Here is a 27,759-nt window from a genome sequence, read left to right on the forward strand (position 1 = left end):
TAGGGTTATGGTGAGGGTGAAGGTGAGGGTGAGGGTTAGGGTTAGGGTTAGGGCGAGGTTTAGGGTTAGTGTTATGATTAGGGTTAGGATGAGGGTGAGGTTTAGGGGTAGAGTTAGTGTTAGGGTGAGGGTTAGGCTTAGTGTGAGGGTTAGGGAGGGGGTGATGTTGAGGGTAAATGTGAAGTTTAGGCTGAGGGTGAGTTTTACCATAAGGGTGATGGTTAGGGTGAGGATGAGTGTTAAGGTTAGCGTGAGTGTTAGGGAGAGGGTGAAGGTTAGGGTTAGTTGGAAGGTTAGGTCGAGGGTTAGGGTTAGGGTTAGTTTTAGGGTTAAGGTTAGAGTGAGGGTTAGGTTGAGGTTTAGGGTTCGTGTTACAGTTAGGATTAGGATTAGGGTAAGGGTTAGGCTGAGTGTGAGGTTTAGGGTTAGGGTTAGGGTTAGACTTAGGTTTAGGCTGAGGGTGAGGGTGAGGGTGAAGGTTAGGGTTAGGGTGAGGGTTAGGGTTAGGTTTAGGGAGAAATATAGGGTTTGGGTTAAGTTTAGGGTTAGGGTTAGTTTGAGATTTAGAGTTAGGGTTAGGGTGAGGGTGAGGGTTAGGGTTAGGATGAGGGTTAGGATGAGGATTAGGGTTATGATTAGTGTTAGGTTGTGGGCTAGAGTGATGGTGATTTTTAGGGTTAGGGTTTGGGTGAGGTTTAGTGTTAGGGTTAGGGTTAGAGTGAGTGTTAGGTTGAGAGTTAGTGTTACCATGAAGTTAGGGTTAGGGTTATGGTGAGGTTGAGGGTTAAGAATTAGGTGTAGGGTGAGGGTGAGTGTTAGGATTAGGGTTAGTGTTAATTTAGGTTTAGGATTAGTGTTATTGTTAGGGGTAGGGTTAGACTTACAGTGAGGGTGAGGGTGAGGGTGCGGGTTAGAGTTAGGGTGAGGGTTAGGATTGGGGTTATGGGGAGGGTTATGATGAGGGTTAGGTTTAGGATTAGGTTTAGGGTGAGGGTTATGCTTACGGAAGGGTGAGGGTTAGGGTTAGGGTTAGGGTTAGGCTTAGGGTTAGGGTTATAGTTAGGGTTAGGGTTAGGGTTATGGTTACGGTGAGGGTGAGGGTTAGGGTTAAGTTTAGGGTGAGGTTTTTAGTGTTAGGGTTAGGGTTAGAGTTAGGGTTAGGGTGAGGGTGATGTTTAGGGGTAGAGTTAGGGTTACGGTGAGGGTCAACATGAGGGTTAGGGTTACGGTGAGGGTTAAGGTGGGGGTGATGGTAAGGGTAAAGATGAGGATTAGGCCTAGGGTGAGGGTTATGGTAAGGGTGAGGGTAACGGTTAGGGTGAGGATGAGAGTTAGGGTTAGGGTGAGTGCTAGGGTGAGGGTGAGGACTAGGTTTAGTGTTAGGGTGAGGTTAGGGTTAGTGAGGGGTATGGTTAGGGTTAAGGATAGGGTTAGGTTTAGGTTTATTGTTAGGGTTAGGTTTAGGGTTAGGGTAGGTTTAAGGTTAGGGTTAGGGTTATTGTTAGGGTTAGGGATAGGATGAGGTTTATGTTTAGGGTTCAGGTTAGAGTTAGGCTTAGGGTAAGGGTGAGGTTTAGGGTTAGAGTTAGGGTTAGTGTTAGAGTTAGGGTTAGCATGAGGGTTCGTTTTAGGGTTAGGCTTAGTCTTTGGTTTAGGCTTAGGCCCCGCATGTGGGTGAGGGTTAGGCTTAGGGTTAGGGTGAGGGTAATCGATACGGAAGGGTGAGGGTTTGGGATAGGGTGAGGGTTAGGGTTAGAATTAGGGTTAGGGTGAGGGTGAGGGTTAGGATTAAGTTTAGGGTTAGGGTTATTGTTAGGGTTATGGTTAGGGTTACGGTGAGGGTGACGGTCAGGGTTAAGTTTATGGTGCGGTTTTTAGTGTTAGTGTTAGGGTTAGGGTCAGGGTTAGGGTGAGGTTTAGGGTTAGAGTTAGGGTTAGGTTTATGGTTAGGGTGAGGGTTAGGGTTAGGGTGAGGGTTAAGGTGGGGTGACGGTAAGGGTAAAGATGAGGGTTAGGCCTAGGGTGAAGGTTATGGTAAGGGTGAGGGTTAGGGTTAGGGTTAGGATTAGGGTGAGAGTCCGTGTTCAGGTTAAGTTTAGGGTTAGGGTGAGGTTTAGGGTGAGGATGAGGGTTAGGGTTAGGGTGAGGACTAGGGTGAGAGGGAGGATTAGGATTAGTGTTAGGGTGAGGTTAGGGTTAGGGTGAGGGTTATGGTTAGGGTTAGGGTTAGGGTTAGGGTTAGGGTTAGGTTTATTGTTAGGGTTAGTGGTAGGATTAGGATAGGGTTAAGGGTAGGTTTAGGGTTATTGTTAGGGTTAGGGTTAGGATGAGGTTTAGGTTTAGAGTTAGGGTTAGTGTTAGGGTTAGGGTAAGGGTGAGGTTTAGGGTTAGAGTTAGGTTTAGTGTTAGGGTTAGGGTTAGGGTGAAGTTTAGGGTCAGGGTTAGGCTTCAGCTTTGGTTTAGGCTTAGGCCCAGCATGTGTGTGAGGGTTAGGGTGAGGTTTAGGGTGAGGGTTAAGGTTAGGGTTCGGGTGAGGTTTAGGATGATTTTTAGGGTTAGGATTAGAGTTAGGGTGAGGGCAAGTTTTAGGGTTAGGATGATTATTCGGGTTAACGATAGTGTTAGATTTAGGATTAGGGTTAGGGTGAGGGTTAGAGTGAGGGTTAGGGTTAGCATTAGGGTTAGGCTTAGTGTTAAGGTGAGGATTAGGTTTAGGGTTTGGTTAGGGTGATGGTGAGGCTGAGGAGTAGGGTTAGGTTGAGGTTTAGGTTTAGGGTTAGGTTTAGGGTTAGTTTTAGTGTTATATTTAGTGTTAAGGTTAAGTTTAGGGTTAGGATTAGTGTTATTGTTAGGGTTAGGGTTACAGTTAAGGTGAGGTTGAGGGTGAGGGTGAGGTTTAGGTTTAGGGTGAAGTTTAGGGTTAGGGTTATGGTTAGGGTTAGGGTGAGGTTTAGGGTTAGAGTTAGATTGAGGGGGGATGTTTAGGGTGAAATTGAGGGCTAGGTTTAGTGTTAGGATAAGGGTGAGGGTGAGGTATAGGTTGAGGTTTAAGGATAGGGGTAGTTTTAGGATTAGTGTTAGGGGGATGGTGAGTGTGAGGGTTAGGGTGAGGGATAGGCTTAGGCTTAGGTTTAGGCTGAGGGTGAGGGTGGGGGTAAGGATTAAAGTTAGGGTGATGATTAGGGTTAGGGTTAGTGCTGTTGTTAGGTTTAGGGTTAGAGTTATAGTGAGGTTGAGGGTGCGGGTGAGGGTTAGCATTAGGGTTAGGGTGGGGTTTAGGGTTAGGCTTAGTGTTAGGGTTAGGGTGAGGTTTAGGGTTAGATATAGGGTTAGGGGGAGGGTTACGGTGATGGTTAGGGTTAGGGTTAGTGTTAGGGTTAGAGTGAGGGTGAGGGTTAGCTTTAGGTTTAGGGTTAGGCTTAGGGTTAGGGTGAGGGTGATGGTGAGGGTGAGGGTTAGTGTTAGGGTGAGGGATAGGGTAAGGGTTATGGGGAGGGTTATGATGAGGGTTAGGGTTAGGATTAGGGTTTAGGGTGAGGGTTAGGATTACGGAAGAGGGAGGGTTAGGGTTAGGGTGAGGGTTAGGGTTAGGATTAGGGTTAGGGTGAGGGTGAGGTTTAGGATTAGGGTTAGGGTTAGGGTTATTTTTAGGGTTAGTGTTAGGGTTATGGTTACTGTGAGGGTGAGGGTTAGGGTTAAGCTTAGGGTGAGGTTTATAGTGTTAGGGTTAGGGTTAGAGTTAGGGTTAGGACGAGGGTGAGGTTTAGGGTTAGAGTTAAGGTTAGTGTTAGGGTTAGGGTTAGGGTGAGGGTTAGGGTTAGGTTTAGGCTTAGGCTTTGGTTTAGGCTTAGGCCCAGTATGTGGGTGAGGGTAAGGGTTAGGGTTAGGTCGAGGGTTAGTGTTATTGGTAGGTTTAGTTTTAGATTTGCGGTGAGGTTGAGTCTGAGGTTTAGGGTTAAGTTTAGGGTGAGGTTTTTAGTGTTATGGTTAGTGTTAGAGGTAAGGTTAAGGTGAGGGTGAGGTTTAGGGGTAGAGTTAGGGTTAGGGTGAGGTTTAGGGTGAGGGTTAGGGTTAGGGTGAGTGTTAGGGTTAGGGGTAGGGTGAGAGTAAAGGGTAGATTGAGGATTAGTGTTCGTTTAGTGTGCGGTTTAGGGTGAGGATGAGGGTTAGGGTTAGGGTGAGGGTTAGGTTTAGGATTAGGGTGAGGTTTAGGGTTAGGGTGATGGTTAATGTTAGAGTGAGTGTTTGTGTTAGGATTAGGGTTAGTGTTAGGGTGAGTGTAACTGTTAGGTTGAGGGTTTGTGTGAGGATGAGGGTTATGGTAAGGGTGAGGGTTAGGATTAGTGTTAGGGTTACTGTTAGGGTTAGGGTTAGGATTTGGGTTGCATTGAGGTTGAGGGTGAGGGTTAGTGTTAGTGTTACTGTGAGGTTTAGGGCTTGGGTTAGGGTAGAGTTAGGTTTAGGGTGAGGGTGAAGTTTAGGGTTAGACTTAGGGTTACGGTGAGGGTTAGGATGAGGATTAGGTTTAGGGCTAGTTTTATGGTTTGGTTAGTGTTAGGCTTAGGCTTAGGATGAGCATGTGGGTGAGGGTTAGGGTTAGGGTTAGGGTGAAGGTTAGGTTTAGGGTTAGGGTGAGTGTTAGGATGATGTTTATCGTTAGGATTAGGTTTAGGGTGAAGGCTACGGTGAGGCTTTGGTTGAGGGTTAGGGTTAGATATAGTGTTAGGTTTAGGATTAGGGTTAGGGTGAGTGTGAGTGTGAGGGTTAGGGTTAGGGTTTGGCTTAGGTTTCGGGTGACCGTTATGGTTATGGTTAGGGTTAGGGTGAGGGTAAGGCTGAGGATTAGGGTTAGGATTAGGGTTACGGTTAGGGTTAGTGTTATTGTTAGGGTTAGAGTTAGAGTTACAGTGAGGGTGAGGGTGAGGGTTAGTATTAGGATTAGATTGGGGTTTTGGGTTAGGGTTAGGGTTAGTGTTAGTGTGAGGGTGAGGTTTAGGTTTAGATATATGGTTAGGAGGAGGGTTAGCGTGAGGATTATGGTGAGGGTCAGTGTTAGGGTTTGGGTTAGGGGGAGGGGGAGGCTGAGGATTAGTGTTAGGTTTAGGGTTTGGTTTAGGGTTACAGTTTGTGTTAGGTTTAGGGTTAGGGTTAGGGTTACGGTGAGGTTTAGGGTTTGGGTTAGGGTTAAGTTAGGGTCAGGCTGAGGGTGAAGGTGGGGGTGAGGATTAGGTTTATGGTTATGGTTAGGGTTAGGGTTATTGTTAGTGTTATGTTTAGGGTTAAGTTTGCAGTGATGGTGAGGCTGAGGGTGAGGGTTTGGTTAGGGTTAGGGTGAGGGTTAGGGTTACTGTTATTTTTAGGGTTACAGTTAGAATTACAGTGTGGTTAAGTTTGAGGGTGAGGGTTAGGGTTAGGGTTAGAATGAGGTTTAGGATTAGGGTTAGGGTTAGGGTCAGGATGAGGGTGAGGTTTAGGGTGAGATTTAGGGTTTGGAGTAGGGTTAGGGTGAGGTTTAGCCTTAGGGTTAGAGTTAGGGTGAGGGTGAGGTTTAGGTTGAGGTTTAGGGATAGAGCTACATTTAGGTTTAGGCTTTGGGTGAGCGTGAGTGTGTGGGTTAGGTGGAGAGTTAGGCTTAGTCTTAGGGTTAGGCTGAGGGTCAGGGTGGGGTTGAGGATTAGGGTTAGGGTGATGTTTAGGGTTAGGGTTAGTGTTATTGTTAGGGTAAGGGTTAAAGTTACAGTGAGGGTGAGGGTGCTGGTGAGAGTTAGGGTTAGGGTGGGGTTTAGGGTTAGGGTTAGAGTTAAGGTGAGGGTGAGGGTGAGGGTTAGTTCTAGCGTTAGGGTTAGAGTGAGTTGTAGGCTTAGGTTTTGAGTTAGGGTTAGAGTTACTGTGAGGGTGAGGGTGCGGTTGAGTGTGAGGGTTAGGGTTAGGTTTAGATTTATGGTTAGGGTTAGGCTGAGGGCTAGGGAGAGGTTTAGGGTTAGAGTTAGGGTGAGGTTTCGGGGTAGGGTTAGATTTAGGGTTAGGGTGAGTGTGAGGTTTAGGGTTAGATTTAGTGTTAGGGTGAGGATGAGGGTGAGGTTTAGGGTTAGGGTTAGTGTGAGGCTAAGGTTTAGGATTAATATTAGGGTGAGGTTTAGGGTGAGGGTGAGGTTTAGGGTGAGGGTTAGGCTTAGGGTTAGGGTTAAGGTGAGTGGAGGGTTAGGTTTAGGGTTAGGGTTAGGGTTAGTGTTAGGGTTAGGGTTAGGATTAGGGTTAGGGTTAGGGTGAGTGTGAGGGTTAGGGATAGGGTTAGGGTGAGGGTTAAGGTTAGGGTTAGGGTGAGAGTTATAGTTCAGTTAAGTTTAGGTTTAGGGTGAGGATTAGGGTTAGGATTAGGTTTAGGGTGGGGGCTAGGGGGATGGTGAGGGTTAGGGTTAGTTTTAGGGTAAGGTTTACGGTTAGGATTAGGGTTCGGGTGAGGGTTAGGACGAGGGTTAGGCTTACGGTGAGGGTGAGGGTTAGGCTTAGGTTGAGGTTTAGGGTAAGACTTAGGCTTAGGGTTAGGCTGAGCATGAGGTTGAGAGTGAGGGTTAGTGTTAGGGTGCTGTGTAGGTTTTAGGTTAGGGTGATTGTAAGGATGAGATTTAGGGTTAGGGTGAGGTTTAGGGTAATTATGATGGTAAGTGTAATGGTGAGGTTTAGGCTGAGGTTGAGGTTTAAGAGAAGGTTGAGGGTTAGGATAAAGTTTAGGTTTAGCTTAAGGTTTAGGGTTAGGCTTAGGGTGAGGTTTAGATTGAAGATTCGGTTTAGGGTTAGTTTGAGGTTTAGGGTGAGGATGAGGGTTAGGGTTAGGGTGAGGGTGAGCATTAGAATTAAGTTTAGGGTGAGGGCTAGGGTGAGGGTGAGGGTTAGGGTTAGGGTTAGGCTGAGGGCTAGGGTGATTGTTAGGGTGAGTTTTAAGGTTAGTGGTAGGGTTAGGTTTAGGGTTAGGGTTAGGGATAGGGTCAGGGTTACGGTGAGGCTTAGTGTTAGGGATAGGTTTAGGCTTAGGGTTAGGCTGAAGGTGATGGTGGGGGTGAGGATTAGGGTTAGGGTTAGTTTTAGGGTTATCGTTAGTGCTATGGTTAGGGTTAAGTTTGCCGTGAGGTTGAGGCTGAGGGTGAGAGTTATGGTTAGGGTTAGGGTTAGGTTTTAATGTTATTGTTAGGGTTAGCGTTAGAGTTATGTTTAGGTTGAGGGTGAGGGTGAGGGTTAGGGTTAAGGTGAGGTTTAGGGTTAGGGTTAGGTTTAGGGTGAGGGTAAAGGTAAGGGGTAGGGTATGGATGAGGTTTAGGTTTGAGTTAGGGTTAGGGGGAGTGTTAGGGTGAGGTTTAAGTTTTGGGGTAGTGTTAAGGTTAGGGTGAGAGTGAGGGTGAGGGTTAGGTTGAGGTTTAGGGTTAGGGTTAGGTTTAGTGTTAGGGTTAGGGTGAGGGTTAGTGTGAGGGTTAGGGTGAGGGTTAGGCTTAGACTTAGGGTTAGGCTGAGGGTGAGGGTTGGGGTGAGGATAGGGGTTAGGTTGATGGTTAGGGTTAGTGTTAGTGTTATTTTTAGGGTTAGGGTTAGGGTTATGGTGAAGGTGAGGGTGCAGGTGAGGTTTCGGGTTAGGGTTAATGTGGGCTTTAATGTTAGTGTTAGGGTGAGGGTGAGGGTTAGATTGAGGATTAGTGTTAGGGTTAGTTTGAGTTTTACCGTGAGGATTAGTGTTGGGGTTAGGGTTAGTGCTAGGGTTAGGTTGAGTTTTAGGGTTAGTGTTAGGGTGAGGTTTAGGGTTAGGGTGATGGTTTGTGTTAGTGTGAGGCTTAGTGTTCGGGTTACGGTTAGTGTTAAGGTGAGGGTAAGTGTTAGGGTGAGGGTTAGGTTTAGGGTGAGGGTAATGGTTAGGTTGAGGGTTAGGATTAGGGTTTTTGTTAGGATTATGGTTAGGGTTACGGTTACTGTGAGGGTGAGTGTTAGGGATAGGGTTAGGATTAGTATTAGGGTTAGGGTTAGGTTTAGTGTTAGGGTTAGGGTGAGGGTTAGTGTGAGGGTTAGGGTGAGGGTTAGGCTTAGACTTAGGGTTAGGCTGAGGGTGAGGGTTGGGGTGAGGATAGGGGTTAGGTTGATGGTTAGGGTTAGTGTTAGTGTTATTTTTAGGGTTAGGGTTAGGGTTATGGTGAAGGTGAGGGTGCAGGTGAGGTTTCGGGTTAGGGTTAATGTGGGCTTTAATGTTAGTGTTAGGGTGAGGGTGAGGGTTAGATTGAGGATTAGTGTTAGGGTTAGTTTGAGTTTTACCGTGAGGATTAGTGTTGGGGTTAGGGTTAGTGCTAGGGTTAGGTTGAGTTTTAGGGTTAGTGTTAGGGTGAGGTTTAGGGTTAGGGTGATGGTTTGTGTTAGTGTGAGGCTTAGTGTTCGGGTTACGGTTAGTGTTAAGGTGAGGGTAAGTGTTAGGGTGAGGGTTAGGTTTAGGGTGAGGGTAATGGTTAGGTTGAGGGTTAGGATTAGGGTTTTTGTTAGGATTATGGTTAGGGTTACGGTTACTGTGAGGGTGAGTGTTAGGGATAGGGTTAGGATTAGTATTAGGGTTAGTGTTAGGGTGAGGGTAAGTGTTAGGGTGAGGTTTAGGGTTAGGGTGAGGTTTATGATTAGGGTGAGGGTCAGGGTTAGGGTTAGGTTTACATTGAGCGTTAGGGTTAGGGTTAGGTTGAGGGTTAGTGTTAGGGTTAGGGTTAGGGTGAGTTTAGGGTTAGGGTTAGTGTGAGGGTTATTGTTAGGGTCAGGGTTACTGGTAGGGTGAGGGTAAGTGTTAGTGTGAGGTTTAGGGTTAGGCTGAGGATTATGGTTAGGGTGAGAGTTAGGGTTATTGTTAGGGGTAGGTTTAGGGTTAGAGTTAAGGTTAGGGTGAGGGTGATATTAAGTGTTAGAGTTAGGGTGAGTGTTAGGGTTAGGGTGAGGTTTAGGGTTAGGGTTAGGCTTAGGCTTAGGCTTAGGCCGAACATGAGGGTGAGGGTTAGGGTGCGGGTTAGGGTTAGGGTTAGGCTTATGGTTAGTGTCAGGTTTAGGATGAGGTTTAGGGTTAGGGTTAGGGTTAGGGTGAGTGCTAGGGTGAGGGTTAGCGTGAGGGTTAAGGTTAGGGATAGGTTTAGGTTTAGGATTAGGGTTAGGGTGAGGGTGATTGTGAGGCATAGGGTTAGGGTTAGGATTAGGCTTAGAGTTAGGGTGAGGGTTAGGGTTAGAGTTTGGGTTAGGGTGCAGGTGAGGCTGAGGATTAGGTTTAGGTTTAGGGTTAGATTTAGGGTTAGGTTTAGGGTTAGGGTTAGTGTTAGGTTTAGGGTTACAGTGAGGTTTAGGGTAAGGGTTAAGCTTAGGCTTAGGGTTAGGCTGAGGGTGTCTGTGGGGGAGAGAATTAGAGCTAGGGTTAGGGTTAGGCTTAGGGTTAGGTTTATTGTTAGTGCTATGGTTAGGGTTAAGTTTGCAGTGAGGTTGAGGCTGAGGGAAACGGTGAGGGTTAGGGTTAGGGTTAGTGTTATTGTTAGGGTTAGGGCTAGAGTTACGTTGAGGTTGAGGGTGAGGGTGAATGTTAGGGTTAGGGTGAGTTTTAGGGTTACGGTTAAGGTTAGGGCAAGGGTGAGTTTTAGGGTGAGGGTGAGGATTAATGTTAGGGTTAGGGTGAGAGTTAGGGTAGGGTTAGGGTGAGAGAACGATTCAAGTTAAGTTTAGGGTTAGAGTGTGGGTTAGGGTAAGGGTTACGGTGAGGTTGAGGGTTAGGGTTAGGTTGAGATTTAGGGTTAAGATTAGATTTAGTGTTAGGGTGAGGGTTAGGGTAAGGTTTACGGTGAGGGTGAGGGTTAGGGTTAGGGTTAGAGTTAGGATTTGTGTTAGGGTGAGGGCTAGGGTGAGGCTGAGGGTTAGGGTAAAGTTTTGGCTTAGGCTTAGGTTTAAGCTGAGCGTGAGGTTGAGGGTGAGGTTTAGGGTTAGGGTTAGTGTGAGGTTTAGTGTTAGGGTTAGGGTTAGAGTTAGCATTAGGGTGAGTTTTAGGTGTAGAGATAGTGTTAGGGTGAGGTTAGGGTTAGGGTGAGGGTTGGGTTGTGGGTGACTGTAAGGGTAAGGTGAGGGTTAGGCTGAGGGTGAGGGTCATGGTAAGGGTGAGAGTTAGGTTTAGGGCGAGGGTTAGGGTTAGAGTTAGGGTGAGGGTGAGGGTTAGATTGAGGATTAGTGTTAGCTTTAGTGTGAGGTTTACCGTGAGGATGAGTATTAGGTTTAGGGCTAGGGTTAGGTTGAGGTTTAGGCTTAGTGTTAGCGTGAGGTTTAGGGTTAGGGTGATTGTTAGATTTAGTGTGAGGCTTAGTGTTCGGGTTAAGGTTAGTGTTAAGGTGAGAGTAAGTGTTAGGGTGAGGGTTAGGTTTAGGGTGAGGGTAATGATTAAGGTGAGGTTTAGGGTTGGGTTAGGGTTTTTGTTTGGTTTAGGGTTAGGGTTGTTGTTAGTGTTAGGGTTAGGGTTCCGGTTAAGGTGAGGGTGAGTTTTAGGGTTAGGGTTAGGATTAGGGTTAGTGTTAGGGTGAGTGTAAGTGTTAGGGTGAGTGATAGGGTTAGGGTGAGGGTTATGTTTAGGGTGAGGGTCAAGGTAAGGTTTAGGGTTACTATGAGCGTGACGGTTAGGGTTATGTTGAGGGTTAGGGTTAGGGTAAGGTTTAGGGTGAGTTTAGGTTTAGGGTTATTGTAAGGGTTAGTGTTATGGTTAAGGTTAGTGGTAGGGTGAGGGTAAGTGTTAGGGTGAGGTTTAGGGTTAGGGTGAGGATTATGGTTAGGGTGAGGGTTAGGGTTATTGTTAGGGTTAGAGTTAGGTTTAGATTTAGGGTTAGGGTGAGGGTGAGATTTAGGGTTAGAGTGAGGTTTATTTTAGGGTTATTGTTAGGGTGAGGGTTAGGGTTAGGTTTAGGCTTAGGCTTAGGCTTAGGCCGAGCATGAGGGTGAGGGTTAGTGTTCGGGTTAGGGTTAGGGTTAGGGTTATGGTTAGTGTCAGGTTTAGGATGAGGTTTAGGGTTAAGGTTAGGGTTAGGGTGAGGGCTAGGCTGAGGGTTAGGGTTAGGGATTGGGTTAGGTTTAGGATTACGGTTAGGGTGAGGGTGAGTGTGAGGCTTAGGGTTAGGGATAGGGTTAGGCTTAGTGTTAGGGTGAGGGTTTTGGTTAGGGTTTGGGTTAGGGTTAGGGTTAGGTTTACCGTGAGGGTCAGGGTTAGGTTAGGGTTAGTCTTAGGATTAGGCTTATTGTTAGTGTTATGGTTAGGGTTAAGTTTGCAGTGAAGGTGGGGCTGAGGGTGAGGGTGAGGTTTAGGGTTAGGGTTAAGGTTAGTGTTATTGTTAGGGTTAGGGCTAGAGTTACGGTGAGGTTGAGGGTGAGGTTCAAGGTTAGGGTTAGGGTGAGTTTTAGGGTTAGGGTTAGTGTTAGGGTGAGAGTGAGGTTTATGGTTAGAGTTAGGCTTAGGGTTAGGGTTAGGGTGAGGTTTCGGGTTAGGGTTAGGTTTGGGGTTATGGTAAAGGTGAGGTTTAGGGTTAGAATTAGGGTTAGGGTGAGGCTGAGGGTGAGGGTTAGGGTTAGGGTTAGTGTTAGCTTTAGGGTTAGGGTTAGGGTGAGGGTTAGGGTGAGGGTGAGGGTTAGAGTTAAGGTTAGGATTAGGATTAGTGTAAGGGTTAGGGTGAGTGTGAGGTCTAGGTTTAGTGTTAGGATTAGGGTTAGGCTTAGGGTTAGCCTGAGGGTGAGGTTGAGTGTGAGGGTTAAGGTTAGGGTGAGCGTTAGGGTTAGGATTATGGGGAGGGTTAGGATGACTGTTAGGGTTAGTATTAGGGTTAGGATGAGGCGTAGGGTGAGGGTGAGGTTTAGGGATAGGGTTAGGGTTAAGGTAAGGGTGAGGGTGAGGTTTAGGGTTAGAGTTAGGCTTGAGTTAAGCCTGAGGGTGAGGGTGAGGGTTAGGGTGAGGATTAGCATTAGGGTAAGGGTTAGGGTGAGTGTGAGTGTTAGGGTTAGGGTAGGATTAGGTTTATGGTTACACTGAAGTTGAGGGTGAGGGTGAGGGTAAGGGTTAGGATTAGGGTTAGGGTGAGCGTGACTGTTTGTGTTTGGGTTAGTTTTAGGGTTAGGCTTAGGGTTAGGGTGACGGTGAGGTTCAGGGTGAGGGTTAGGGTTAGGGTGAGGATTAGGCTAAGGGTTAGGGGTAGGGTTAGGATGAGGGTTAGGGTTAGGATTAGGGTTAGAATGAGGGCTAGGGTGAGGTTGAGGGTTAGGGCGAGGGTTAGGGTTAGGGTTAGGTTGAGAGTTAGGATTTGGGTTAAGTTTATTTTTAGGGTGAGGGTTAGGATAAGGGTTACGGTGAGGTTGAGGGTTAGGGTTAGGTTGAGGGTTAGGGTTAGGATTAGTGTTAGGGTGAGGGTGAGGGTTAGGGTTAGTGTTAGGGTGAGGGTTAAGATGAGGTTTAGGATTAGGGTTAGTGTGAGGGTAGGCTGAGGTTGAGGTTTAGGATTAGGGATTTTTGAAGTTTAGTGTTAGGGTTATGGTTAGGGGTAGGGTAAGGGTGAGGTTTAGGGTTAGAGTTAGGGTAAATGTGAGGCTAAGGTTGAGGGTTAGGTTTAGGGTTAGTGTTAGAGTAACGGTTAGGTTGAGGATTAAGGTGAGGGTGAGGGTTAGGCCTAGGGTTATAATTAGGATTAGGCTAATGTTTACGGTGAGTGTGAGGGTTAGGTTTAGGCTTAGGCTTAGGGTTAGTCTGAGGGAGAGGGTGAGTGTGAGTGTTAGCTTTAGGTTGAGGGTTAGGATTAGGGTTAGCTTGAGAGTTAGGATTCAAGTTATGTTTAGGGTTAGGGTTAGGGTTACAGTGAGGGTTATGTTTAGGGTTAGGTTGAGGGTTAGGGTGAGGGTTAGGGTGAGGGTTAGGATTAGAGTTAGGGTGAGGGTTAGGATTAGGATTAGGGTTACAATTAGGGTTAGGATGAGGGCTAGGGTGAGGGTGAGGATTAGGGTTAGTGTTAATGTAAGGTTTAAGGTTAAGTTTAGGTTTACAGTGAGGGTTAGTATAAGGGTTAAGGTTATGGTGAGTGTGAAGTTTAGGGTTAGGGTGAGGGTTAGGGTTAGGATTAGGGTTATGGTGAGGGTGAGTTTAGCATTAGGGTCAGGGTTAGGGTTAGGTTTAGGGTTAGGATTAGTGTTATTATTAGGGTTAGGGTTAGAGTTAAGGTGAGGGTGAGGGTGGGGGTGAGGGTGAGGGTTAGGTTTAGGGTTAGGGTGAGGTTTAAGTTTAGGGTTTGGATTAGGGTTAGGGTGAGTGTGAGGTTTAGGGTTAGGTTTCGTGTTAGTTGGAGCGTTAGGTAGAGGGTTAGAGTTAGTTTTAGGGTTAAGGTTAGGGTGAGGCTTAGGTTGAGTTTTAGGGTTAATTTTAGATTTAGGGTTAAGATTAGGGTTAGGCTGAGGGTGAGTGTTAGGGTAAGAGTTAGGCTTAGGCTTAGGCTTAGGGTTAGGCTGAGGGTGAGGGTGGGGGTGAGGATTAGAGTTAGGGTGATGGTTAGGGCTAGGGTTAGGGTGAGGGTTAGGATGACGTTTAGCGTTAGGATTAGGGTTAGGGTGAGGGCTAGGGTTAGGGTGTGGGTATGGTAAGTGTTTGTCTTAGGCTTAGGCTTAGGGTTAGGCTGAGGGTGAGGGTGGGGATGAGGATTAGAGTTAGGCTGATTGTTAGGGTTAGGGTTTGGGTGAGGGTTAGGATGAGGGTTAGGGTTAAGATTAGGGTTAGGGTGAGGGTGTGGGTAGGGTAAGTGTTAGGCTTAGGCTTAGGGTTAGGCTTAGCTTTTGGTTGAGGATAAGGGATGGGGTTAGGGATAGGGTGTGTTTTAATGTAAGGGTTAGGGTTAGAGTTAGGGTTAGGGTGATGGTGAGGTTTAAGGGTAGAGTTAGTGTTAGGGTGAGAGTTAGGGTTAGGGTGAGGGTTAGGTTGTGGTTGACGGTAAGGGTAAAGGAGTGCGTTAGGTGAGGTTGAGGTTGAGGGTGATGTTAAGGGTGAGGGTGAGGGTTAGGGTGAGGGTTAGGGTTAGGGTTAGGGTTAGAGTCATGGTGAGGGTTAGATTGAGGATAAGTGTTCGGGTTAGTGTGAGGTTTAGGGTGAGGATGAGGGTTAGGGTTAGGTTAAGGGCTAAGGTGAGGGTGAGGATTAGGGTTAGTGTTAGGGTGAGATTTAAAGTTAGGTGATGTTTAGGTTTAGTGTGAGTGTTAGTGTTAGGGTTAGGGTTAGTGTTAGGGTGAGGGTAAGTGCTAGGGTGAGCTTAGATTTAGGGTGAGGATTATGGTTAGGGTGAGGGTTAGGGTTTGGTTTAGCGTTATTGTTAGTGTTAGGGTTAGGGTTTCGGTTATGGTGAGGGTGAGGGTGAGGGTTAGGCTTAGGGTTAAGATTAGAATTAGGGTTAGTGTTAGGGTGAGGGTAAGTGTTAGGATGAGGGTTAGGGTAAGGGTGAGGGTTATGGTTAGGGTTAGGGTTACGTTGAGCGTAAGGGTTACTGTTTGATTGAGGGTTAGGGTTAGGGTTAGGGTGGGGTTAGGGTTAGGTTTAGTGTGAGGTTTCGTGTTTGGGTTAGGGTTAGTGTTAATGTGATGGTAAGTGTTAGGTTCAGGATTTGGGTTAGGGTGAGGGTTACGGTTACATTGAGGTTAAGGATTAGGTTTAGGGTTATTGTTAGGGTTATGTTTAGGGTTAAGGTTACGGTGTGGGTGAGGGTGAGGTTTAGGTTTAGGGTTAGGGTAAGGGTTAGGGTTAGGGATAGGGTGAGAGTTAGTGTTCGGTTTAAGTTTAGTGTTAGGTTGAGGTTTAGGGTGAGGGTTATGTTGAGGGTAAGGGTTAGGGTTAGGTTGAGGGTTAGGGTTATGATTAGGTTTAGGGTGAGGGTGAGGGTGAGGGTTAGGGTTAGTGTGAGGGTGAGGATTAGGATGAGGGTTAGGGTTAGGGTTAGGGTTAGCGTGAGTGTGAGGTTTAGGAACAGGTTTAGGGTTAGCCTTAGGTTTAGGCTGACGGTGAGGGTGAGGGTGTGGGTTGGGGTTAGCATGAGGGTTAGGGGTGGGTTTAGGGTGAAAGTTAGGTTTCGGTTTAAGTTTAGGGTTAGGGTAAGTGTTAGGGTTAGGATTACGGTGAGCATGATGATTAGGGATAGGTTGAGGGTTAGGTTTAGGCTTAGGATTAGGGTGAGGGTTAGGGTTAGGGTGAGGGTTAGGATGAGGATTAGGGTTAGGGTTAGGATAATGTTTAGGGTGAGGGCTAGGTTCAGGGTGAGGTTTAGGGATAGAGTTTGGTTTAGGATGAGGGTTTGGGTTACTGTGAGGGTGAGGTTTAGGGTTAGGGTGAGGGTTAGGGTTAGGATTTCGGTTAGGGTTAGGATGAGTTTAGGATTACATTTAGGGTTAGGGGGAGGTTTAGGTCGAGGGTTAGGGTTAGGATTAGTGTTAGGGATAAGGTTAGGGTGAGGTTTAGCTTGAGGTTTAGGGTTAGGTTTAGGATTAAGGTTAGGGTGAGGGTGAGCGTGAGGTTTAGGGTTAGGGTTAGGCTTAGGCTTAGGGTTATGCTGAGGATGAGGGTGTGGATGAGGATTAGGGTTAGGGTGATGGTTAGGGTTAGGGTTAGTGTGAGGGTTAGGATGATGGTTAGGTTTAGGATTAGGGTTAGAGAGAGGGCTAGGGTGAGGGTTAGGGTAAGGTTTAGGCTAAGGCTGAGTGTTAGGCTGACGGTGAGATTGAGGGTGAGGGTTAGGGTTAGGGTGATGGTTAGGTTTAAGTTTAAGGTGAGGGTTAGGATGACGTTTCGGGTCAGGATGAGGATGATGGTAAGGGTAAAGGTGTGGTTTAGGCTGAGGGTGAGGGTTAAGATAAGTGTGAGGGTTAGGGTTAGGTTTAGGGCTAGGGTATGGTTTAGCGTTAGGCTGAGGCTTAAATTGAGTATTAGGGTTAGGGTTAGTGTGAGTGTTAGTGTTAGTGTTAGGGTTAGTGTTAGGGGGAGGGTTATTGTTAGGGTGAGGTTTAGGGTTAGGGTTATTGTTGTGGTTATGGTTAGGGTTATGGTTATGGTGACGTTGAACGTGAGGGTTAGGGTTAGGGTTAGGGTGAGGTTTAGGGTTAGGGTTAGGGTGAGGTTTAGGGTTAGGGTTAGGGTGAGGATTAGGTTTAGGTTTAGGGTTACGGATACAGTGAGGTTGAGGTTTAGGGTTAGAGTTAGAGTTAGGTTGAGGCTGAGGGTGAGGGTTAGGGTCAGTGTTAGAGTTAGGTTTACGGTGAGGGTTAGGGTAAGAGTGAGGGTTAGGGTAAGAGTGAGGGTTAGGCTTAGTGTTAGGATTAGGATTAGGGTAAGGGTTGGCATGAGGGTGAGCTTGAGGGTGAGGGTGAGGGTTAGGGATAGGGTAAGTTTTAGGTGTAGGTTTAGTTTGAGATTTAGGGTTCGGGTTAAGTTTAGGGTTAGGGTGAGGGTTAGGGTTAGGGTTAGTGTTAAGGTTAGGGTGAGGGTTAGGGTTAGGGTAAGGGTTAGGGTTATTGTTAGTGTTATGGTTAGGGTGAAGTTTTCGGTGAGAGTGAGGCTGAGGGTGAGGTTTATGGTTATGGTTATGGTCAGTTTTAGGGTTAGTGTTATTGTTCGGGTTAGGGTTAGAGTTAAAGTTAGATTGAGGGTGAGGGTGAGGGTGAGTGTTAGGGTTAGAGTGAGTTGTATGGTGAGTTTTAGGGTTAGGGTTAGGGTTAGGGTGAGGGTGAGGTTTAGGGTTAGAGTTAAGGTTGAGGGGAGGGTTAGGGTTAGGTTTAGGGTTAGGGTTAGGATGAGGGTGAGGGTTAGGTTGAGGTTTAGGCATAGGATTTAGGCCTAGGGTTAGGGTTAGGATTAATATTAGGGTTAGGCTTAAGTTGATGGTTAGAGTTACTCTTAGTGTGAGGGTGGGGGTGAGGGTTAGTGTTAGGGTTAGTGTGAGGTTTAGGTTTAGGGTTATTGTTAGGGGTATTGTGAGGGTGAAGTTTAGGGTTAGATATAGGGTTAAGGGGAGGGTTACGGTGAGGGTGAGTGTTAGGGTTATGGTGAGATTGAGGGTTAGGTTGAGGTTTAGGGTTAGGGTTAGGGTTAGGGTTAGTGTGAGGGTTAGTGTTAGGGTTAGGGTTAGTGTTAGGGTGAGGGTTATGGTTAGGGTGAGGGTTATGGTTAGGCTGAGGGTTAGGGTTAGGTTGAGGGTTAGGGTTAGGATTATTGTTAATGTTAGGTTTAGGATTATTCTGAGGGTGAGGGTGAGGGTGAGGGTTAGGGTTAGGGTGAGGGTTATGGTTATGGTTATGATAAGGGTTAGTGTTAGTGTTATTGTTAGGGTTAGGGTTAGAATTAAGGTTAGGTTGAGGGTGAGTGTGAGTGTTAGGGTTAGGCTGATTTTTAGGGTGAGGTTTAGGGTTAGGGTTAGGGTTAGGGTGAGTGTGAGGTTTAGGGTTAGAGTTAGGGTTGAAGAGAGGGTTAGGGTGAGATTTAGGGTTAGGGTTAGGATGAGGCTGAGGGTTAGGTTGAGGTTTAGGGATAGGGTTAGGTTTAGAATTAGGGTTAGGGTGAGGGGGAGTGTGAGGGTTAGAGTGAGGGTGATGATGGGTGTACGGATTAAGGTTAGGGTGATGGTAAGGGTTAGGTTGGGGGTGACGGTAAGGGTAAAGGTGAGGTTTAGACTGAGGGTGAGGGTTACGCTAAGGGTTAGGGTTAGGGTTAGGGGGAGGGATAGGGTTTGGGTTAGGGTGAGGGGGAGGGTTAGATTGAGGATTAGTGTTAGGGTTAGTGTGAGGTTTAGGGTCAGGATGAGGATTAGGATTAGGGTGAGGTGTAGGGTGAGGATGAGGGTTAAGGTTAGTGTTAGGGTGAGGCTTAGGGTTAGGGTGATGGTTAGGGTTAGTGTTAGGGTGAGGTTTAGTGTTAGGTTTAGTGTTAGGATTAATGTTAGGGTTAGGCTTAAGGTGAGGGTTAGGGTGAGGGTGAGGTTTAGGGATAGGGTTATGATTAAGAATAGGGTTAGGATTAGGGTGAGTGTGAGGTTTAGGGTTAGCGTTAGTGTTAGCGTTAGGCTGAGGGTGAGGGTGAGGGTGAGGGTTATTGTTAGGGTGATGGTTAGGGTTAGGGTTAGGGTGAGAGTTAGGGTTCGGGTTAAGTTTATGGTTAGAGTGAGGATTAGGGTAAGGGTTACAGTGAGGGTGATGATTAGGGTTAGGTTGAGGGTTAGGATTAGGGTTATGTTTAGGGTGAGGGTGAAGATGAGGGTTAGGGTTAGTGTTAGGGTGAGGGTTAGGATGAGGGTTAGGGTTCGGATTAGGGTTAGGGTGAAGGCTAGGGTGACGGTGAGATTTAGGTTTAGGGTTAGGGTGAGGTTTAGGTTTATGTTTTGTGTTAGGGATAGGGAGAGGCTGAAGTTTAGGGTTAGAGTTAGGGTTAGGTTGAGGCTGAGGCTGAGGGTTAGGGTTAGGGTTAGTGTTAGAGTTAGGGATACGGTGAGCGTTACGGTGAGAGTGAGGTTTAGGCTTAGTGTTAGGATTTGGATTAGGGTAAGGGTTAGGGTGAGGGTGAGGGTGAGGGTGAGGGTTAGGGTTAGGGTAAAGGTTAGGGGTAGGATTAGGGTGAGATTTAGGATTCTGGTTAATGTTGGGTTAGGGTGAGGTTTAGGGTTAGGGTTACGTTGAGCGTGTGGGTTAGGGTTAGGTTGAAGGTTAGGGTTAGGCTTAGGATTAGGGTGAGGGTTAGGGTTAGGGTTAGGGTGAGGTTTTGGGTTAGAGTTAGGTTTAGGGGCAGGGTTAGGGTGAGGTTTAGGGTTAGGGTTAGTGTTAAGGTTAGCCTGAGGCTTAGGGTTAGGGTTAGTGTTAGTGTTATTGTTAGTGTTATGGTTAGGTTGAAGTTGCGGTGAGGGTGAGGCTGAGGGTGAGGGTCATGGTTATGTTTATGGTTATGGTTATGGTTAGTGTTATTGTAAGGATTAGGGTTAGAGTTAAATTAGGTTGAGGGTGAGGGTGAGTGTTATGGTTAGGGTGAGTTTTAGGGTGAGGTTTAGGTTTAGGGTTAGGGTTAGGTTTAGGGTGAGGGTGAGGTTTAGGTTTAGAGTTAGGGTTGAGGGGAGGGTTAGGCTGATGTTTAGGGTTAGGGTTAGGATGAGGGTGAGGGTTAGGTTGAGGTTTAGGGATAGGGTTAGTTTTAGGATTAGGGTTAGGGTTAGGGTGAGTGTGAGGGTTAGGGTGAGGCTTAGTCTTAAGGCTTAGGGTTTGTCTGAGGGTGATGGTGGCGGTGAGGATTAAGGTTAGGGTGATGGTAAGGGTTAGGGTTAGTGTTAATGTTAGGGTTAGGCTTAGAGTTAAGATTAGGGTGAGGGTGAGGTTTAGGGGTAGAGATAGGGTTAGGGTGAGTGTTAGGCTTAGGGTGAGGGTTAGAGTGGGGGTGACGGTAAGGGTAAAGGTGAGGTTTAGGCTGAGGGTGAGGGTTACTGTAAGGGTTAAGTTTAGGGTTATGGGGAGGGATAGGGTTAGGGTTACGGTGAGGGTGAAGGTTAGGGTTAGATTGAGGATTAGTGTTAGGGTTAGGATGAGAATTAGGGATAGGGTTATGTTTAGGGTTAAGGTTTGAGTTAGGGTGAGTATGAGGGTGAGAGTTAGGGTTAGGATTAGGGTTACGGTTAGTGTTAGGCAGAGGGTGAGGGTGAGGGTGAGGGTTAGGTTTAGGGTGACCTTTAGGGTTAAGGTTAGGGTGAAAGGTAGGGTTAGTGTTAGGGAGATTGTTAGGGTTAGGGTGAGGGTTTGGTTTAGTTTGAGGGTTAGGGTGAAGGTGAGTTTGAGATTGAGGGTTAGGGTGAGGGTGATGGTGATGGTGAGGGTTAGGGTTAGGATTCTGGTTAGGGTTAGGGTGAGGGTTAGGGTTAGGTTTAGGGTTAGGGTGAGGGTAAGTTTGAGGGTGAGGGTTAGGCTTATGGTTAGGTTTAGCGTTAGGGTTAGGTATCAGGTAAGGTTTAGGTTTAGGATGAGGGTTAGGTTTAGGTTTGGGGTGAGGGTTAGGGTTAGGGTTAGGTTTAGGGTGAGGGTTAGTTTTAGGGTTAGGGTGAGGGTGAGGGTTAGGTTGAGGTGTAGGGTTAGGGATAGGGTAAAGGTTAGGGTTAGGGTGAGGGTGAGGGTGAGGTTTAGGTTTAGGGTGAGGGTTAGGGTGAGGTTTTGGATTAGGGTTAGGGTTAGGGTTAGGGTGAGGGTGAGGTTTAGGGTTAGCGTTAGGTTTAGGGGCAGGGTTAGGGTGAGGTTTGAGGTTAGGATTACGGTGAGCTTGGGGGTTAGGTTGAGGTTTAGGGTTAACCTTAGGATTAGGGTGAGGGTTAGTGTTAGGGTTAGGGTGAGGTTTAGGGTGAGGTTTTGGATTAGGGTTAGGGTTAGTGTTAGGGTGAGGGTGAGGTTTAGGGTTAGAGTTAGGTTTAGTGGCTGGTTTAGGGTGAGTTTTAGGGTTAGGGTTAGTGTTACGGTTAGGGTGAGGGTTAGGGTTAGGGTTGTTGTTTGGTTTAGGGTTATTGTTAATTTTATTGTTAGAGTTAAGTTTGCGGTGAAGGTGAGGCTGAGGGTGAGGGTTATGGTTAGTGTTAGGTTTAGGGTTAGTGTTATTGTTAGGGTTAGAGTTAGAGTTAAGGGTAGGTTGAGGGTGAGGGTGAGGGTAAGGGTTTGAGTGAGGTTTAGAGTGAGGTTTAGGGTTAGGGTTAGGGTTAGGGTTAGGGTGAGGGTGAGGTTTAGGGATAGAGTTAGGATTAGGGGGAGGGGTAGGGGTAGGTTTAAGTTTGGCTTAGTGTGAGGATCAGGGTTCGCTTGATGTTTAGGGATAGGTTTAGGTTTAGGATTAGGGTTCAGGTGAGGGTGAGTGTGAGGGTTAGGGTGAGCGTTAGGCTTAGGCTGAGGGTTAGGCTGAGGGTGAGGGTGGGGGTGAGGATTAGGGTTAGGGGGATGGTAAGGATTAGGGTTAGTGTTATTGTTAGGGTTAGGGTTAGAGTTACTCTGAGGGTGAGGGTGGGGGTGAGGGTTAGTGTTAGGGTTAGTGTGAGGTTTATGTTTAGGGTTATTGTTAAGGTTATTGTGAGGGTGAGGTTTAGGGTTAGATATAGGAGTAGGGGAAGGCTTAGGGTGAGGGTGAGTGTTAGAGTTAGTGTTAGGGTTATGGTGAGTTTGAGGGTTAGGTTGAGGTTTAGGGTTAGGGTTAGGGTTAGGGTTAGTATGAGGGTTAGTTTTAGGGTTAGGATTAGTGTTAGGGTGAGCGTAAGTTTTAGGGTGCAGGTTTGGGTTAGGGAGAGGTTTATGGTTAGGGTGAGAGTTAGGGTTAGGATTATTGTTAGGGTTATTCTGAGGTTGAGGGTGAGGGTGAGGGTTAGGATTAGGGTGAGGTTTAGGGTGAGGTTTAGGGTGAGGGTTAGGGTTAGGGTTAGGGTTACAGTAAGCGTGAGGGTTAGGGTTAGTTTGAGGTTTAGGGTTAGGGTTAGGGCGGGGGTTAGGCTAAGGATGAGGGTTAGGATGAGGATTAGGGTTAGGATAAGAGTTAGGGTGAGGTCTAGGGTGATGGTGACCTTTAGGTTTACTGTTAGGGTGAGTTTTAGGGTTAGGGTGAGGGTTAGGATGAGAGTTAGGGTTACTGTGACATACAGGTTAGTGTTAGGTTGAGGGTGAGGGTTAGAATTAGGGTTAGGGTGAGGGTGAGTTTTGAGATTAGGGTTAGTGTTAAGTTTAGTGTTAGGATTAGTGTAATTGTTAGGGTTAGGGTTAGACTTACAGTGAGGGTGAGAGTGAGGGTGAGGGTTAGGGTGAGGGTTAGGGTGAGGTTTATTGTTAGGGTTATGATTAGGGTTAGGGTGAGGTTTATGGTTAGGGTTATGATTAGGGTTAGGGTGAGGGTTAGGGTTATGTTTAGGGTTAGGTTTAGTTTTATTGTTAGGTTTAGGGTTAGAGTTACAATTAGGTTGAGGGTGAGGGTGAGGGTTAGTTTTAGGCTGAGTTTTACGGTGAGCTTTAGTGTTAGGGTTAGGGATAGGGTTAGGGTGAGGGTGAGGTTTAGGGTTAGAGTTAGGTTTAGGGGGAGGGTTAGGGTGAGGATTAGGGTTAGGGTTAGTGTTCGGGTTAGGGTGAGGGTGAGGGTTGGGTTGAATTTTAGGGTTAGGGTTAGGTTTACGATTAGGGTTAGGGTGTAGGTGAGTGTGAGGCTTAGGGTGAGGGTTAGCCTTAGACTTAGGTTTAGGCTGAGGCTGAGGTTGAGGGTAAGGCTTAGGGTTGCGTGAGGTTTAGGGTAAGGGTTAGAGGGAGGGTTAGGATGAGGGTTAGGCATAGGATTAGGGTTAGGGTGAGGGAAAGGGTGAGGGTTGTGGTGAGCGTGAGGGTTAGGGTTAGGTTGAGGGTTAGTGTTAGTGTTAGGGTAAGCATTAAGGTTAGGGTTAGGTTTAGGGTTAGGGTGAGTGTGAGGTTTAGGGGTAGAATTAGGGTTAGGGTCAGGGTTAGGGTTGGGGTGAGGTTTAGGGTGGGGGTGATGGTAAGGGTAAAGGTGAGGGTTAGGCTGAGGGTGAGGGTTATGATAAGGGTGAGGTTTAGTGTTAGGGTGAGGGTTAGTTTTAGGCTGTGTGTGAGGGTTAGATTGAGGATAAGTGTTAGGGTTAGTGTGAGGTTTAGAGTGAGTATGAGGGTTAGGGTTAAGGTGAGGTTTAAGGTGAGGGTGAGGTTTAGGGTTAGTGTGAGGGTTAGTGTTAGGGTTAGGGTTAGTGTTAGTGTGAGGGTAAGTGTTAGGGTGGGGGTTATGGTTAGGAGGAGGGTTATGGTTAGGGTGAGGGTTAGGGTTAGGATTAGGGTTATTGTTAGCATTTCGGTTAGGGTTACAATTACAGTGAGGGTGAGGGTGAGGTTTAGGATTAGGGTTCGGGTTAGTGTTAGGGTGAGGGTAAGTTTTAGGATGAGGTTTAGGGTTAGTGTGAGGTTTAGGGTTAGGGTTATGGTTACGTTGAGCGTAAGGGTTAGGGTTAGGTTGAAGGTTGGGTTTCGGGTTAGGGTGAGGTTAGGGTTAGTGTGAGGGTTAGAGTTGGGGTTAGGTTTAGTGTTACGGTGAGGGTAAGTGTTAGGGTCAGGGTTTGGGTTAGGGTGAGGGTTATAGTTAGGTTGAGGGTTAGGATTAGGGTTAGGGTTATTGTTAGTGTTAGGTTTAGTGTTAAGGTTACAGTGAGGGTGAGGGTGAGGGTTAGGGTTAGGGTTAGGGTGAGGTTTAGGGTTTGCATTAGGGTTAGAGTTAGGTTTTGGGTGAGGGTGAGGTTTAGGGTTAAAGTTAGGGTTAGGGTGAGGGTTAGGTTGAGGGTTAGGGTTAGGGTTAGTGTTAGGTTTAGGGTTAGGGTGAGAGTTAGTAGGAGGTTTAGGGTTAGGGTTAGGTTTAGGATTAGGGTTAGGGTTAAGTTGAGTGTGTGTGTTAGCGTTAGGTTTAGGCTTAGGCTTAGGTTTAGGATGAGGGTGAGGTTGAGGGTGAGGGTTAGGGTTAGGTTGAGTTTTAGGGTAAGCGTTAGTTGGAGGGTTAGGATTAGTGTTAAGGTTAGGATTAGGGGTAGGGTGAGGGCTAGGGTGAGGGTGAGGTTTAGGGTTTGGGTTAGGGTGAGGTTTAGGGTTAGGGTTAGGGTGAGAGTTAGGGTTCGGGTTAAGTTTATGGTTAGGTTGACGGTTAGGGTAAGGTTTATGTTGAGGGTAAGGGTTAGGGTTAGGTTGAGGGTTAGGGTTAGGGTTAGGGTGAGGGTGAGGGTTAGGGTGAGGGTTAGGGTGATTATTAGGATGAGGGTTAGGGTTAGGATTAGGGTTAGGGTGAGGGCCAGGTTGAGGTAGAGTGTTCGGGTTAGGGTTAAGGTGAGATTTAGGGTTAGGTTTAGGGTTAGTGTTAGGGTGAGTGTGAGATTTAAGGTTAGAGTTAGGGTTAGGGTGAGGTTGAGGGTGAGGATTAGAGTTAGGGTTAGATTGAGGGTTAGGTTTGGGGTGAGTGTTAGGGTTTCGGTTAGGGTGAGGGTGAGGGTTAGCCTTAGCATTACGGTCAGAGTTAGGTTTAGGTTGAGTGTTACGGTTAGGGTGAGGTTGAAGGTTAGGGTTAGCATTAGGGAAAGGGTTAGGGTTAGGGTGGAGGTTAGGGTTAGAGTGAGGGTGAGGGTCAGGGTTAGGGTTAGGATTAGGTGTAGGTTTAGGGTGAGGCTGAGGGTGAGGGTGAGAATTAGGGTGAGCATGAAGGTGAGGGTTAAGTTTACCGTTATGTTTAGGGTGAGGTCTAGGGTGAGGGTGAGGGCTAGGGTGAGGGTTAGTGTGAAGGTGAGGTTTTCGGTTTGGAAAGGGTTAGGGTTAGTTTTAGGGTGCGGATTAGGGTGAGGGTGAGGTTTAAGGTGAGGGTTAGGGTTAGGGTTAGGGTGAGGGTTAGGGTTAGGGTGATGTTTAGGGTGAGGGTGAGGGTGAGAATGAGGGTTCGGGTAAGGGTGTGGGTTAGGGTGTTGGTGAAGGTTAGGGTGAGAGTGAGGATTCGGGTGAGGGTGAGAGTTAGGGTGTTGGTGAGGTTTCGGGTTAGGTTGAGTTTTAGGGTTAGGGTGAGGTTTAGGGTGAGGGAGAGGGTTAGGGTTAGGGTTAGGGTTAGGATTAGGGTTAGGGTTAGGTTGAGGGTTAAGGTGAGGGTTATGGTTAGGGTTATGTTGAGGATTAGGGTGAGAGTGAGGGTTCGGGTTTGATTAAGGGTTAGGTTGAGGGTTAGGTTAAGGGTTAGGGTTAGGGTTAGGGTGAGTGTGAGGGTTAAAGTTAGGGTTAGGGTGAGGGTTATGGTTGGGGTGAGAGTTAGGGTTAGGGTTAGGGTGAAGGTGAGGATGAGGGTGAGGATGAGTGTGAGTGTTAGGGTATGGGTTACGGTTAGGTTTAGGGTGAGGGTTAAGGTGATGGTGAGTGTTAATTTGAGGGTGAGTGTTAGGGTTAGTGTGAGTGATTGGGTGAGGTTTAGGGTCAGATTTAGTGTGAGGATTAGGGTTATAGTTACCCTTAGGGTTATGGTGAGCCTATCAGTTAGGGTGAGGTTTAGGGTGAGGGTGAGGGTTAGGGTTAGCGTTAGGGTTAAGTTGAGATTAGGGTGAGGGTTAGAGTTAGGGTGAGGATTAGGGTTAAGGTTAGGGTGACGTTTAGGGTTAGGGTGTGTGTTAGGGATAGGTTTATGGATAGGGTGAGAGTTAGGTATATGGTTAGGGTTCAAGTTAGGGTGAGTGTGAGTGTGAGTGTTACGGTTAGGATTAGGGTTAGTGTTAGTGTTTGGCTGAGGGTGTGGGTGAGGGTGAGGGTGAGGGTTAGGCTTAGGGTAATGTTTATTTAGGGTTAGGGATAGGTTGTAGGTTAGGGTTAGGCTTAGGATGAGGGTTATTGTGAGGATTATGGTTAGGGTTAGGGTGAGGGTTTGGTTTAGTTTGATTTTTAGGGTTAGTGTCAGGGTAATCGTTAGGGTGAGGGTTAGGGTGAGAGTGAGGGATAGGTTTAGTGTTAGGGTTAGGGTGAGCGTTTGGGTGAGGGTTAGGATTAGGTTTAGGGTGAGCGTCAGGGTTAGGGTTGAGTTTAGGGTTAGGGTTAGGAGGAGGTTTAGTGTTAGTTTTAGGGAGAGGATTAGAGTTAGTGTGAGGTTTAGGGTTTCGTTTAGGGTTAGTGTGAGGATAAGGGTTAGGGTGAGGGTTAGGGTGCGGGTGAGGGATAGGCTTAGTTTAAGGGTTAGGGTGACTGTTTGGTGAAGGTTAGGTTTAGGTTTATGGTTAGGGTGAGGAGTAGGCTGAGGGTGTTATGGTGAGGTTTCAGGTGAGGTTGAGTATTAGGCTTAGAATTAGTCTTAGGGTGAGGGTTAGGTTTAGGTATAGCATTAGGCTTAGGGTTAGGTTGAGGGTGAGGTTTAGGACTAGGGTAAAGTTGAGGGTGAGGTTTAGGGTTAGAATTAGGTTTAAGGTTAGCGTTAGAGTGAGGGTGGGGGTGAGGATTAGGCTTAGGATTAGGTTTAGGGTTAGGTTGAGGCGGAGGTTGAGGATGAGGTTGAGTTTGAGGGTTAGGGTTAGGGTTTGGCTTAGGGTGAGGGCTAGGGTGAGGGCGAGGGTTAGGGTGAGGGTGAGGGTGAGGGTGCGGTTTTCGGTTAGGAAAGGGTTAGGTTTAAGTTTAGGGTGAGGATTGGGCTGAGGGTGAGGTTGAAGGTGAGCATTAGGGTTAAGGTGAGGTTTAGGGTTAGGGTTAGGCTGAGGTTTAGCGTTAGGGTGATGTTTAGGATGAGGGTGAGGGTGAGGGTGATGGTGAGTTTTAGGGTATAGTTGAGGGTTAGTTTTAGGGTGAGGTTTAGGTTGACGGTGAGGGTCAGGGTGAGGGTGTGGAAAAGGGTTAGGGTTAGGTTCAGGGTGAGGGTTAGGGTTAGGGTTAAGGTTAGGGTGAGGGTTCGGGTTAGTGTGAGGTTAGGGTTCGGGTTAGTGTGAAGAAAATGTTTAGGATGAGGTTTAGGATGAAAGTAAGAGTTAAGGTTAGGTTTAGTGTTAGGGTTAGGGTGAGGTTTACTTTTAGAATTAGGGTTAGGGTTAGGTTGAGGGTGAGGGTTAGAGTTAGGGTTAGGTTGAGGGTTAGGTTTGGGGTGAGTGTTAGGGTTTCCGTTAGGGTGAGGGTGAGGTAGAGGTTTCGGTTTCGGGTGAGGGTTAGTGTGTGGGTGATGGTTAGTGTTCAAGTGAAGTTTAAGGTGACGGTGAGTGTTAGGGTGAGGGTGATGGTTAGAGTTAGTGTGAGTATTAGGTTTAGGGTTAGGGTTAAGGTTATTGTGAGGGTAAGGTTTAGGGTGCAGTTTAGGGTGAGGGTGAGGGATAGGGTTAGCATTAGGGTTATGGTGGGGGATAGGGTTAGGGTTAGGGTGAGATTGAGGGTTAGGTTTAGGTTTAGGATGAGGTTTAGGATTAGGGTGAGAATTAGGGATAGGGTTAGGGTTAGGGTTAGGGTTTGAGTTAGGGTTAGTATGAGGGTGAGAGTTAGGGTTAGGATTAGGGTTAGTGTTAGGCAGAGGGTGAGGGTGAGGGTGAGGGTTAGGGTTAGGGTGACCTTTAGGGTTAAGTTTAGGGTGAAAGGTAGGGTTAGTGTTAGGGAGATTGTTAGGGTTAGGGTGAGGGTTTGGTTTAGTTTGAGGGTTAGGATGAAGGTGAGTTTGAGATTGAGGGTTAGGGTGAGGGTGATGGTGACGGTGAGGGTTAGGATTAGGATTCTGGTTAGGGTTAGCATGAGGGTTAGGGTTAGGTTTAGGGTTAGGGTGAGGGTAAGGTTGAGGGTGAGGGTTAGGGTTATGGTTAGGTTTAGCCTTAGGGTTAGGTTTCAGGTAAGGTTTAGGGTTAGGATGAGGATTAGGTTTAGGTTTAGGGTGAGGGTTAGTGTTAGGGTGAGGGTGAGGGTGAGGGTGAGGGTTAGGTTGAGGGGTAGGGTTAGGGATAGGGTAAAGGTTAGGGTTAGGGTGAGGTTGAGGGTGAGTTTTAGGTTTAGGGTGAGGGTTAGGGTGATGGTTAGTGTGAGGTTTAGGTTTAGGGTAAGGGTAAGGGTTAGGTTCAGGCTGAGCCTTAGTTTTCGGTTTAGGTTTAGGGATAGGGTGATGTTGAGGGTTAGGGTTCGGGTTAGTGTGAGGATAAGGGTTAGGGTGAGGATTAGGGTGAGGATGAGAGTTAGGGTTAGCATAAGGTTTAGTGCGAGGGTTAGGGTTAGGGTTAGGGT

This window comes from Dipodomys merriami, unplaced genomic scaffold (genome assembly GCF_024711535.1).
Source record: "Dipodomys merriami isolate MVZ:Mamm:240054 unplaced genomic scaffold, mDipMer1.0.p SCAF_53, whole genome shotgun sequence".
In the NCBI taxonomy this organism is placed as follows: Eukaryota; Metazoa; Chordata; class Mammalia; order Rodentia; family Heteromyidae; genus Dipodomys; species Dipodomys merriami.